The following is a 13377-nucleotide window of genomic DNA, read 5'->3' as shown; positions in this document are numbered from 1 at the left end:
AAATACTGTTAGTTGAATCTCAACTGAGTTTCAGATAAGACATTTACGGATGCTACCTACCTACCTACCCTCTGCAGTATGTATTCCTGACTAGGGCTCTGCAAATGTTAACAGTACTCTTATAGGTTAAAACCAATACACACAAAAACACATGCACACACACAGCCATCAGCCATATATCACACTATATGTAGCATCTTTAAATAAATTAAATGTAACATGGAAAGGTTATACATGTTTTTAATACGATGTTTATTTATTTTGTCAAAGTTCCTGTCAGCTTACTCTCTCATCATAGTACATTTTTTCAGTTCTTTGCATACTTGCTGAGTATTATAATTTTATTTATATCTTTTCTAATTTGTGGACATAAAGAGTTTCTTGTTCTCCTTCTTAAAAAATTTCTAGTGAGGTTAATGTTTTTTGTATGTTTATGTGTTATGTGCATTTTATGAATTGCCTCTGTGTTCCTTGTTTATTTGAGCTTTCATCTTTATCCTAGAGATTAATCAAATATTTCAGAATATTTAAGGTAGCAAACTTTTATCTGTTGCAAATATTTCTTTCTTTTTGCCTTTTAACTTTAGGAATCTGTAATCCCAGCACTTTGGGAGGCCAAGGCAGGGGGATCACCTGAGGTCAGGAGTCTGAAACCAGCCTGGCCAACATGACGAAACCCTGTCTCTACTAAAAATACGAGAATTAGCCGGGCATGGTGGTGGTGGGTGCCTGTAATCCCAGCTACTTGGGAGGCTGAGGCAAGAGAATTGCCTGAACCTGGGAGGCAGAGGTTGCAGTGAGCCAAGATGGTGCCATTGCACTCCAGCCTAGGTGACAGAAACAGACTCTGTCTCAAAAAAAAAAAAAAAAAAATATATATATATATATTACATTTTTATATAATCTGTTTAGTAGTTTTTCTTTACATTTCTATCTTTGGCGTCATATGTTTATATTTTCGGGTTCTGACATATGGAATCAAAATATAAGGAGTCCAGTGGACCCACTCCCAAGCAAAACAAGCATAAGTGGAGGTAAAAAATTTTTAAACACACACACACTTACATTTAAAATCTCTGGAAGTTGTTTTAAGGACATATACATCAATGAAATATTTATTCAAGAAAATCTAGTAAAACTCATCAAGAACGGTGAGAGTCTGTGGCGTTTGTACCATAATCTTCTCCCTGCCAGCTTAGCATGGCAGAAACTCCACTGCTGGCGAGCACAGCCAAGAATATAGCAGTACCCTTCACTCCCCAGGCAACCCCAGAATCCAGTAAAGGGAAGATGGCATCTTTCTGGGAGGAACATACCTTTGGCATTTCTTCTCCCCACAATTACCTGTTGCAGAGGCTAAATATCAAGAGAGTGTGGTCAGGAAGTCAACGTTATACCTTCTTTCATTCAGCCCCAATTCATAGAACAGGGAGATTCTTTCTAGCCAATTGAGGTAAACACAGCTCATTTGTAAGGAGAAGGTTCTGTGTCAATAGACATAAGCCCAGAATACCAGAGGGTGCTGCCCGCACCAAGGTTCCTTTTAAATCTGGGGTGTAACTCAGAAGCATACGACTGTCCCCACAACCAGTTCCAAAGCTATGGCTCAAAGATTTGGTCCAGGGGGAGAGGTAGGCCATAAGAAAACAAAAAAAATAAAAATAAAAAAAACTGACTTTAAACAGAGTGTAGAGAAGTTCAGTTTTAAGGTCTTAAAAGCAAAGAAGATTTTGGTAGAAAGCAATTAGGAAGAGGATGGTACCTTCATGAGGGATTTAAACTAAACCACAAACCAGTAAGCTTATCCGAGAAAAAAGGAGAGCTAAGAAAAGCCTTCTTTAGGTCCAAGCAAACCTCAGACATTCATCTCAAAATTACCCCATAAAGGAGCCAAAGTTGAATTGTTTTCAGTCTAGGGAACAATTTATGCTCCAGAGCATTGTATAAACAATAGATCAATCAGTTGGGAATTAGCAAAGTTTAACAGCTGTGTATGATCATGGACAAAGAGACTGGAAGAGAGCCCTTCTAAAATCACTGTATTGGAGGCTGACTGTGCACATGTCAGCCTGCACCCTCTGAGGGGCAAAATCAGAGTCTTCATACTGTGAGGGAAACAGACTCTAATAGCCCAGCAAGTGACTATACGAATAAACATGCAAACAACAATAATCATGTGAAGCAGAAGGGGGCCCTCCAGAGTTGTAACAATATTACCTAAAATTCAGCTTTCAACAACAAATTATGAGGCATGCAAAGAAACAGCAAAGTGTGAGTCATACAAGAGAAAAATAAAAGCAGGCAACAGAAATTACCTGTAACAGAAACCGCCTGTAACAGAAACCAGATGTTAGATTTAGCATAAAAAAAAAGAAAACCTTCAAAGAAACCATTATAAATATGTTCGCAGAACTAAAGGAAAGAATGATTAAAGAAGTAAAAGAAGACATGATAACCACGTTGCTTCAAATAGAGAATGCCAGCTGGGTCCTGTGGCTCACACCTGATATCCCAGCACTTTGGGAGGCTGAGGCGGAACGACTGCTGAGCCCTGGAGTTCAAGACCTTCATACTGTGAGGGTCCTGAGCAATATGGTGAGAACCGTGTCAGTACAAAAATTAAAAAAAAAACATAAAAATAAAAATAAAAAATTAGCTAGGGATGGTGGTGCACCTGTAGTCCTAGCTACTCGGGAGGCTGAGGTGGGAGGATCGCCTGAGCCTGGGACATCACCTAAGCCTGGACACCTGAGCCTAGGCTGAGGTGGGAGGATCACCTGAACCTTGGCTTCAGTGAGCCAAGATGGTAACACTGCACTTTAGCTTGAGCAACAGAGCAAGACCCTGTTTCAAAAACAAACAAACAAAAAAAACACCAACAACAAAAACAAATAGAGAATGTCCATAAAGAGATAGAAATTATTTTCAAAATAACCAATGATGAGTTACTGCAGCTGCTTAATGCATGATCCTAATGTGTGAATGCCTTAAAGCAGTGCATTTGTTTATTTATTTAAAACAATGCATTCAATTTATTTGCTCACAATTCTGTGGTTCAGCAATTTGGGCTGGATTCAGCTGGATGGTTCTTCTGTTCCTCCTTGCTGCAGTAACTTATGCAGCTGCAGTCATTTGATTGTTCAGTTGGGGCTAGTCATATGTCTTATAGTTGGTATTGGCTGTTCATTGATCCTATCTCTTCTTATGGCTTCTTATCTTTAGGAAGGCTAGTGTTAGTTTCTTCACATAGCAGTCTACACCAGCACGAGAGTGGGAGCTAAAGTAACAAAGCTTCTTGAGGTCTATGCTCAGAAATCCCATATCCAAACTTCTTCCACATTCTCATTCCCACTAGCCAAAACAAATTACAGGGCAACACTAAATTCAAGGAGATGAAGTACTATACTTCTCAATAGATTAAGCAACAAAGTCACATTGCAAAATGATTTTAATTTAGGAATGAGAGAAATTTCTGGCCATTTATTTTGCAGTGTACCATATCATTGGTAGAGCTTCTTAAATATAAAACTTATCTTTTTTACATTTTATAAAACTCCTGTGTATTATATTTTCAGATACTGCTCCCCCCGATTCTCTCTACAGTTTTCCTTTTGAACATTAATGATCTATCTGTTAGTACTGTCTTACTCTGTTTCCTAAGTTTATTGCTCTCTTTTTCATATTTTTGTCTTTCCTTTTCCTTTTTCTCCTTAATATTCAGCCTGGACAATTTCTTCTGATTCATATATTAGTTTTTTTCTCCAGCTATGACTAATCTGCTTGCATAATATCCAATGAGTGTGTAACTCCAATTTTTGTGCTTTCAATTCTATTTGATACTAAAACAAAACTCCCAATCTTATCTTTTTTGAATGTAGTAATCTTAGTTATTTTAAAGTCTGGTTTTAATAGCTCCATTATTCAGAATCCTTATGAATCAGTTCTTATTTCTATTGTCTGCTCTCTTGCTCTCCATTCCTTTATTCCTCATGTGACTGGTTATTTTTGATTCAGTGTCAGACATTTTGTCTGAAAAGTTGTAGAAATAATTTGAGACTGAGGATGTGTCCTTTTCCAGACAGCACTTATATTTGATTCTGACAAGTGGCCAGGTGAAATAGCAATCTCAATTTACCTTAATCCTGTTGTAAGGATTACAGGCCATACTCTTCCTAAAGAGTAACCTGACATGATCCTAACCCAGAGATTAGTGGGTTTACTAACCAACTCTTTTTAGAAGTCCTAGACTGCCCTTACTCCATGAAGCTGTTAAAAGTACTGATGATTTTTCCTGCCTTTCAGCACTTCTACCAGAATCAGAAATGGCCTTAGAAAAACAACAGCCCCAAGTCCATTCTTACCTTTCGACTTTCCTGCTTAAAGCCCCTCATTGTCTTGTTAGCACTCCAATGCCAGCAAATGATGTAGGGTTTTTTTTTTTTTTTTCAGTCACTCTGCAAGCCAGGAACCCCCAGTTGGCAGTGATACCCTGTTCAGGCCTCGCTTGGCCATGCTGCTATGTCCCAGCTCATGGTTATAGTTTGTACCTGCATTTAGTAGTTCCCAAGCCCCAAAAGAATGAGAATATGTATGTAAGATGCCCCAAAAGAATGAGAATATGTAGGATATTGAAGAGTGAGGAGAGCGGAGAAGGATTTTATTGAGGGATGAAAATGACTTTCAATGGAGAGGAAACACAGGGGGATGCATCCCCTACCAGAAAGTGAGAAAGTTCCCCTCCTGTGGCTGGTTCTGGGACCTTTTAAGGACTCGGAATGGGGAGTTTGTGCTGATTGGTTTGTGAGTATGCAAAAAAGGTTAAAGGGAAGACATCACACAAAGCTGGGCCAGGCAGTGTAGAAAAACTACTCAGCAAAGGATAGGTGTATGTAAAATAAGGGTGGAGACCAGTCAGAGGAAAGCACGCCAAACAGGAAGACAAGTTCTCAATCTGGTCCAAGGATGTAACTTGTAGCTTGGCTTTCATGCTTCAAACTGTCCTTGGCTTGCAGGTGGGATTTCACACTAATCCCTGCCTGCCTAGAATTTCTCTGCCTCCTGCCTCTATCACAAGCATATTTTTAAAAAGACTTTATTCAGTTTGCCTTCAGTGAGATGGGTGGTATTATAGTCTGCCCTTAACTGAGTGGATGTCTCAATAGTTTCTATTATTATCCTGTTCTACTGATTAGGAAACTTAACTATGTTTACACATGTAATGAATGACAGACTGAGGGAAATTGACATGTTTACAGTACTAGGCTTTCTAATTCAATAATGCTCTTTTTTCTTTTTGCCATTATCAGTGTTTATTTTAAAAGAAAAGAAAAAAGAAGATAAAATCTACCAATAATTTTATTCTTACAATTTGGCTCAATTAATATGTATTAAGTATTTATGTACCAAACACTCAGTAAAGTACTGGGAAGCAATACTGTAGAGTCAAAACATGTAGGATGCTTTCTCTTTCTCAGTTCTCAATCTAGTGGTGAGGATAAAGCTACTATAGTTCATAAATATACATAATTATTATTTTTATTTAGTCTATGACACAAAAGAGTAATTATTTTGGATCAAATGCAAATTCTATTCAATAAATGTATATTTATGTCCAAAATAACTATTTATTCATCTATCTTTGTAATGGGAAATATCTGCTTCTTAAGTCTATACTTCAGTGTTTCTCCAAGTGTGGTTAAGGATCCCTTATATCAGAATCATATAGGGTGCTTATTAAAAATTAGACTCCAGGATCCAGCCCAGTTTAAGAAACTATAAATTTATCTTGATAAGGCCCTTGGAAATTTCAGAAACACCCAGATGATTTTCATGCACATTAAATATGGATATTGACTAAGTTAAATATATATGGGTTATTTACATCCCATAAAATGACTTCTCTTACAGCTTACTTGTTTTTTCTTGGATATTTTATCCTTTTTTTGGACCTTAATTACCATCTGGATGTGGAAAAATATCATATTTATATTCTCAATCTAAACCTTTCTCCTGAGAACTGGACTTATATGTCCATTTGCCTTCAGAACAAATCTGTGTAAATGTGTCATAGGGAAGAAAGTCTAAAACGTGACAATTATCTGGACTGTTCTAACTCACTCCCCATTTGGTCATACTCCTTAGTTGCCCTCAGAGTAAAAAGCTTTATTGTCCATCCATCTGCCCAGGCAAGGAACATAAACTCCACCCTAAATTCCTCTGTCTTCCTTTATACTCATTCAACATATTGATGAAATTGAAAATCTGGTTTAGTAGATTTCATAGATACACACTAGGCCAATCAAATTATTTCCATGTCTACTGATGTAGGCTTTAGGCTTCTCTAGGCTGGATAATAGAACTTACTTTAAAATATAAAGCATTTTATATTTTAAACATTCTAGACTCCCCTTACTCCATGAAGCTGTTAAAAGTACTGATAATTTTCCCTGTCTTTCAGCACCTCTTCCAGAATCAGAAATGGCCTTCGGGAAATAAAGGTCTTCATTGCCGTGTTAGCTCTCTGACACCTGCAAATGATGTAGGATTTTTCTTCTCAGTCACTTTGCAAGCTGGGGACCCTCAGCCAGTAGCGACACTCAGCCCAGACCTCACTTGGCCAAGCTGGCATGGCCCAGCTCACCTGTGTTATAGCTTGTACCCAAGCAGTTCTTGAGCTCTTGTACCATGCCTCAAAGGAATCAGGATGCCTGGGACATTGAAGGGTGAGGAGGGTGGAGAAAGTTTTATTGAGCTATGAAAATGGCATTCAGTGGAGAGGGAACACGGCGGGATAGATCCCCTATCTGTCCTACCTTACCTATCCTACCCTTAAAATATAAAGCATTTTATATTGTAGGCGCTTGTATCTGTAAGCACCAATTCAGAATGACCTGCCATCATGGTCAAAAATTCATGTAACTTGGCCCTACTTCATACTTACTAACTTGGCCCTACTTCATACTTACTAAATTGTAGCTATAGGAGTGGGGCCCAGGAATCTGTTGTTTAACGAATATCTCTGGGTAGCTCTCATGCAAATGTAATCTTTTACTTACAAAACTGTATGCTTCACTAGAGACAGCACAAAGGGGTTAAATGTAGAATAAGGCAATTGAATAGTCAGAAATAGAATAACTCTGGTATGCATAAAGAATGTCAGATGTGAAAGAAACTAGAGAGATAACAACCCAAACTCTTGCATGCACAGAGGAAAAGCTGAGACATAGAGGGTCACCCAGAAGGTTAGTGATAGACTGAGAAAAAGAAGCCAGATCAGGTGACTTTCAATCAAGCACTTTCTATTATACTATGCTACTTCCCTCTTTTCAATATGTTCCAAACTAGAGATTATTGTAGGAAACTTATTTAGACAAACTAGAATTTGGTAATGATGTTATAAATACTCCAATGTTACCTCTCATATAAAATATGTAACTTGTTCAAGTTTTTATTAAAAAGAAATCAACCATTTGCTTTTATGGTCAAGATTTTGAAATATTTCTAAAGAAAACCAGTGCATATTTTTTATAAAGGAAAGAAATGTGCTTCATAGGTTTTTAAATGTAAACCACAAATGTAATTGAAATCATTTTAAATGTAAGGCAAGACTGAATTTACAGCCTAGGAAAAGTCAATGTAAGCAATTATAAGAAACTCCTAAAGCTTATGCACTCAAAGAATGCAAAGATATTTTAATAGATATTTAAAGACACCATCTACCTAGAAATCTTAAAGGAAGAATATACTTGTTTAACTTCATTATCTAGCTCTGAACTTGACATTGTGATGAAAAAGTAATGGTTTCCTTCCAATTATTAAAGAGGCATGTATTTTAGAAAAGGGAAGAGATGTTTAAATACCTTATTAAAACTTGTTCAAAATGTCTTGCATAAACCAAAAAAAAGTTTCAAATTTGGGGAAAAAATTGCAGATTCAAGAAGATTTGTGAAACTGAAATTATATTAGCACTCTAAATTTTCTTGAAAATATCTAACAAACTTTTGCCCATGAATGAAAGGAAATAAAATATCATTTGGTTCTGTGTCCCCACCTAAATCTCATCTGAAATTGTAATCCCCCATATGTCACGGAAGGGATCTGTAAACTCCTCTTGTCAAGGAAGGGAAGTGATTGGATTATGGAGCAGTGTTCCTCCTGCTGTTCTCGTGATAGTGAGTGAGTCTCACGAGATCTGATGGTTCTAAAAGTGGCAGTTTTTTCCTGTGCCCGCTTTCATTCTCTCTCCTGCCACCTTCCACCATGATTATAAGTCTCCTGAGGCCTCCCCAGCCAAGTGGAACTGTGAGTTAATTAAACCTCCTTCCTTTGCAAATTACTCAGTCTAGGGTATTTATTTATAGCAGCATGAAAATGGACTAACACAATCATCATTCTCAAATAGTCCCTTATTGGGCATATCCTGTGACCCCAGAGCTCAGGTTAGAGCTTTCTCAGTGTTCCTGCTCAGTAGCCCTCTTGTAGTCAGACAGGATTCTCTGTGTGAGAAGGTTTCTTGCCCTTTTCCCTGGGAGGTGACTTTTGCTTCTACCATCTCTCCCCTGAAGCAGTAAATCTTTGCTTGGGCCTTGGGAACTGGAGTATTTCATACCCATCCTCCAGCAGATTAAGCGTCTAAAAAATTCTCTGCTTTTCTTTTCTTTATTTTTTTCTGTTTTGAGACAAGTTCTCACTGTCTCCCAGACTAGAGTGCAGTGGTGCAATCATGGCTCACTGCAGCCTTGACCTCCCGGGTTCAATTGATCTTCCCACCTCAGTCTCATGGGCATAGTGACATACGGGACTATAGACACACGCCAAAATGCCCAGGTTGGGTCATTTTTAAAGTTTTTGTAGAGATGGGTCTGGCTATGTTGCCCAAGCTGGTCTCAAACTCCTGGGCTCAAACAATCATCCTGCTTGCTTCAGCCTCCCAAAGTACTGGGATTGCATCTCTTTGAATTAGAGTGTAATCTATTTGCATTGTATGCAATTACACAGTTGCTAAACTTAAATACAGCATCTTGTCCTTTGTTTTCTATTTGACCTATCTTTCTTTGTTCCTTTTTTTCCCCTCTGTAATCAATTTAAATAATTTCTATTGGCCTGTCTTTGAGTTTATTGATTTTTTCTTTTTCTTTGTCCAGTGCTCCTTTAAGCACATCCAATGAATTTGCATTTTTGATATTGTCCTTCTTAGTTGTAGAGTTTCTATTATATCCATTTTTAAACTTCTCATTTTGTCTTGAAGTACTCCATATCTTTCCTCATTCTGTTCATCCATTATTATGTATTATTTAACCCGTTTTTAATCATTGTTTGGAAGTTTTTGTCCACTAATTCTAACATATAGTAGAATTACATATTCAATGTAATGGCAAAAAACACAATTACTTTTGCACCAACCTAATTGTCTGTGTGTATGTCTCAATTGATTCCTTTAGCTCTTGGTTATGGGCTATAGTTCTCTGCTTCCCTGCATACCTAGAAAATTCAATTCTGTGCTGTACAGTGTGGGAAGTATATTTTAGATATTTCTGATTTTGTTATTTTTCTTTAAAGAATGTTGAGTTTTCTTCTGGAAGGAAGTAATTTATTGTCAGTTCACTTCAGTCCCATTGAAACTGAGTTTTAGACTTGCTAAGATGGGTTTACTTCAGTTTGCCCTGAGTTCCAAGGCAATGTTGTTTGTCCTTGTATGTGTTCCTTATTCCTAAGTAATAGACTTTTGGGGGTTTGAATGGAAAGCTCAGTGTGTTTATCAAGTACCTCTAAGTTGATAGGATTGTACCTCAACTCTCCCTAGCATTGGTCTGCTGCTGGAGCTCTGCTTAGCTATTTAGCCACCCAGATGTTCCTTTATGATTTAAAATTCTTACCTTGTACATTTGCAGTTTCAGACTCAGCCAAGAGTATGAGGTAAATCTGCATTCACCTTTTAAATGTTCCCATCTGAAGTTGACTTATATTAGATGGGTTTTAAATGTTTACCCATTCTGGTGGTCCTGAATTCCAATCACTGTCTCCTCAGCCCTACCTCTTTGTACTTACTTCCCTGTGTCATAGGGAACTGGGATGTGACCTCAGGGAGAGTTTAGGTAAATATAGAGTACACCTATTCTGTTTCCATTCTTTCACAGATTTATAATTGTTATCTAAAGATGAATTGAGCTGCTATAAGATATTGTTTCCTTAATGGAAGTAGAATACTTCCCTTGGTATTTGGCCATTTGCTTTTCTTCCTTAATATAATTTTGAGTGCTGGACATTCTGTATGAAAAATTGTTGTCTTGTCTTACTCTTTAAGGACTTAATTTTCTTCTAGGAACATTTAAAGCACAGGCATATTACTGGCATATTACTTTAATATAATCAAGCATTGAGATGCTCTAAAGCCTTATTTCAGGTGTTTACAGAGAATCTGAAATGGGCATTCAGCAAAGGTCTTAACTCATGATTAGAAAGAAGGGGGAGTTAACTGGGAAATCATTTGGCTCTTATATGATCATCAATAGGATCATTTTATCAACCACTACGATGTCTTACACTAGTTATGCTTTATGAATTCCTACAATTATTGAAGATATATTTAAAACATTTATTATCTATAAAATATATTAGAATTCATCTTCTATTAGAGATTAAAATGTCTCTCATACTAATCTGAGATAACTTTTAGTTTCTCAGATCTTAGATGTCAGGAGACTCAGGGAGCTGAAACCTCACAATGAAGAATACAGTATAGCAGAAAAAGTTTGAATTTTTTTTTAAAAAATAGCCCAAGTAATTTAGCTAACCAACACTCAAATCCCAAAGATAATTTACACATTCTGAGGCACAGGCCATTTACTGTATTGTATTTGAATAAATGAAATGTTCAGCTTTATGATTTATGATTTTCCCCCAAAATAATAATTTTCCTAAAAACAGGGGTGTAGGTTATTAGGTTTTCACATTTGGTAGGCTAAAAAGTTCTCTATCAGTGGTTTGCCAACTCCAAAAATTATTTTTTTTAGCAGATGTCCAATGTATGAGATGGTTCAAATTCAATCTGCCCTAGTTAAATTAAGTGTGAAAATAAAACCGTTTCATCCTTCAGACCCTCCAGTTTTTAGGGCTTAGAAGCTTTTCAGCACCTTCAGAGGACTTGAGATGTAGTCTCCAAAACATGAAAAAGAAGCCTCAAAATAGAAATTAATAAATATTTGATTGAATATGTTAAAAACATATTTTGTCAACTTCATTTTCCAAAATAGTTCATCACTTATGAGAACACTGTGAGGGTTAGACTTTTCTCACTTTGTAAGAATCCTTGAATATGCATTATGATTACTGAGAAATCATAGGCAATAAGTTAAATGAGTTTCTCACAGTCACACAATTTTAAAAACAAAGTTATAAAATTATTTTAAAATTGTATTTACTGTGTAATGTGGGTTTATTTTAATGTTCGATAAAATTTTTATAGGAAGGGGTCAAATATTACAACTGCTTGGCACCTCCTCTAACGAGCTCTCTTTTGCAGAGATTCAAGAGGGTATAGTTAGAGAACCACAGGAGTTAGTGAACTCCTAAGTCTCTTTAACCTCATACCATTTATGTTACGTACTTAGTCTACATCAGGAATTACATGTAGTTGTTACACAGTAAGATGGAACCAGGTTTCCATCTTATGTTATGGTTCGGATTATTAATGGCAATATGTAATGGTTATCTAAGTTAGGAAAAAGCTTAGTACGGAAGTGAAAATAATTATTAAATAACATGCAGCTTGTCCTTCAATAACATTAGCTTAGACATAATAATTAGGCTGCAGAGAGAAGATAACTGAAAGCCTGGACTCCACCTCTATGTTAGATCACTCTGTGGTTTCAGCTTACTTATCACCTATCTTATGAACCAAAGTGCATCAAATAGAATCTGAACTCCTCAGGTAAAAGATGTTCTTATAATTAATGCACTAGGGAAATAACAACACATAGCGTCTGTTTTTATGTTATGGCACTGAGTTCTGAAAAAATACAATCTCTTTGAGTTTTTAATTGAAAGTCCTAAAACCTGTTAAATTAAGGTAATTCTAGATCTCTGTGTCAAGAGAGTTTTCTTAGCTAGTTTTAAAGGTAATTAATTAGAGGTCAATGAGAAGTCCACTGTTGCAAAAGGAAAAGAGAAAAGACAAAGAAGAAAACAAGCTTATTAGAATAGAAATTTTCTTTTTGAGAAATTTACAAGGTATCATGAAACAGCCTTAGCTAGAAGCATTTGCTGCTTAGCCTTGGTAATTTAAGCTCTGAAAACAATTTAAGCATATCTTTGTTGGGAAGTTGTATCAGCTCAGGAGAATTTCATATTTTTAACTAATATTATTGCTATGCAAAGATGCCCCTTTAATGTACCTTAGTGGTTAACCTATTGTTAAAAATTTTACCCTGATTGGGACCATAGAACCCTAACTTGCTTACCAAGTGCATGCTTTCATTCTTTTTGAGGAGTGAAAAAAATGCACAAGTGGATTTAGCTAAGCATAAATGTATTTGTCCTTCTCTTAATATTGACAGAATACTATATTCCAGCAACTTTGCTATAACCTGTTATTACCTGAATAAGCCTTATTTGTTATTCATAAGCTTTCAAGTACTTATTACTTTATCTTTTTTTTTTACCCCTCATTGTCTGTAATTGCTTCTTAAATACTTTCAAATAAAACTTCTTTACTTATCATTTCTATTCTTTCTAAAATCATTCCTTGTAGTCAAGGTGAATCATTGCCACCCCCTTTCTTACTGTTTTGTGCTAAACAAGCATATTTTCCTGCAGCCTACGTATGTAATTTCTTTAGTGCTGTTGTAAGAGAAGTCTCTAAGCCCTATGAAACCAGTCTTACAAAGATTGCTGAAAGATTACTCAGAATGTAGGGAATTTTGCAATATTTGTATCGCCTTGTACTTACTGTAGACCACAAAGTAACTAAATGAAGGAATATAGTTTCATTTTTATGTTGAAGACCCTACTGTGACAGAGGTCACTGTTTAATTGATCACATTTTTCTCAAAATATAAGGGCCTTTTGTGGAGAAAATATGATAGAAGAACTGGCTTTAATTTTTCTGCTTATTTTATTACCATTGAATATATTCCAACACAAAGGCTCAAAGAAATAAGCATTTGGTTGGCTTGATTCTAAGGTATGAAGGACCAGGGTTGTTAGTATCTACTTTGCATAGGAGAAGGAATAAAATAAAAAATCTGATTCAATCAAGTAATGAAAGAGTTTGGTCCCAGTTATTCAAATCTGTCAAAAGCGTATATGTACGGATGCTTTATGTCAGGGCTGCTTCTTGAATCTACTCTTCCCATAGACCATTTTGGCACAGGAGCATTA

The sequence above is a fragment of the Sapajus apella genome, unplaced genomic scaffold, assembly GCF_009761245.1.
Source record: "Sapajus apella isolate SASKATOON/1434 unplaced genomic scaffold, GSC_monkey_1.0 scaffold23, whole genome shotgun sequence".
NCBI classification, from domain to species: Eukaryota; Metazoa; Chordata; class Mammalia; order Primates; family Cebidae; genus Sapajus; species Sapajus apella.
This window is presented reverse-complemented; position numbering follows the sequence as displayed.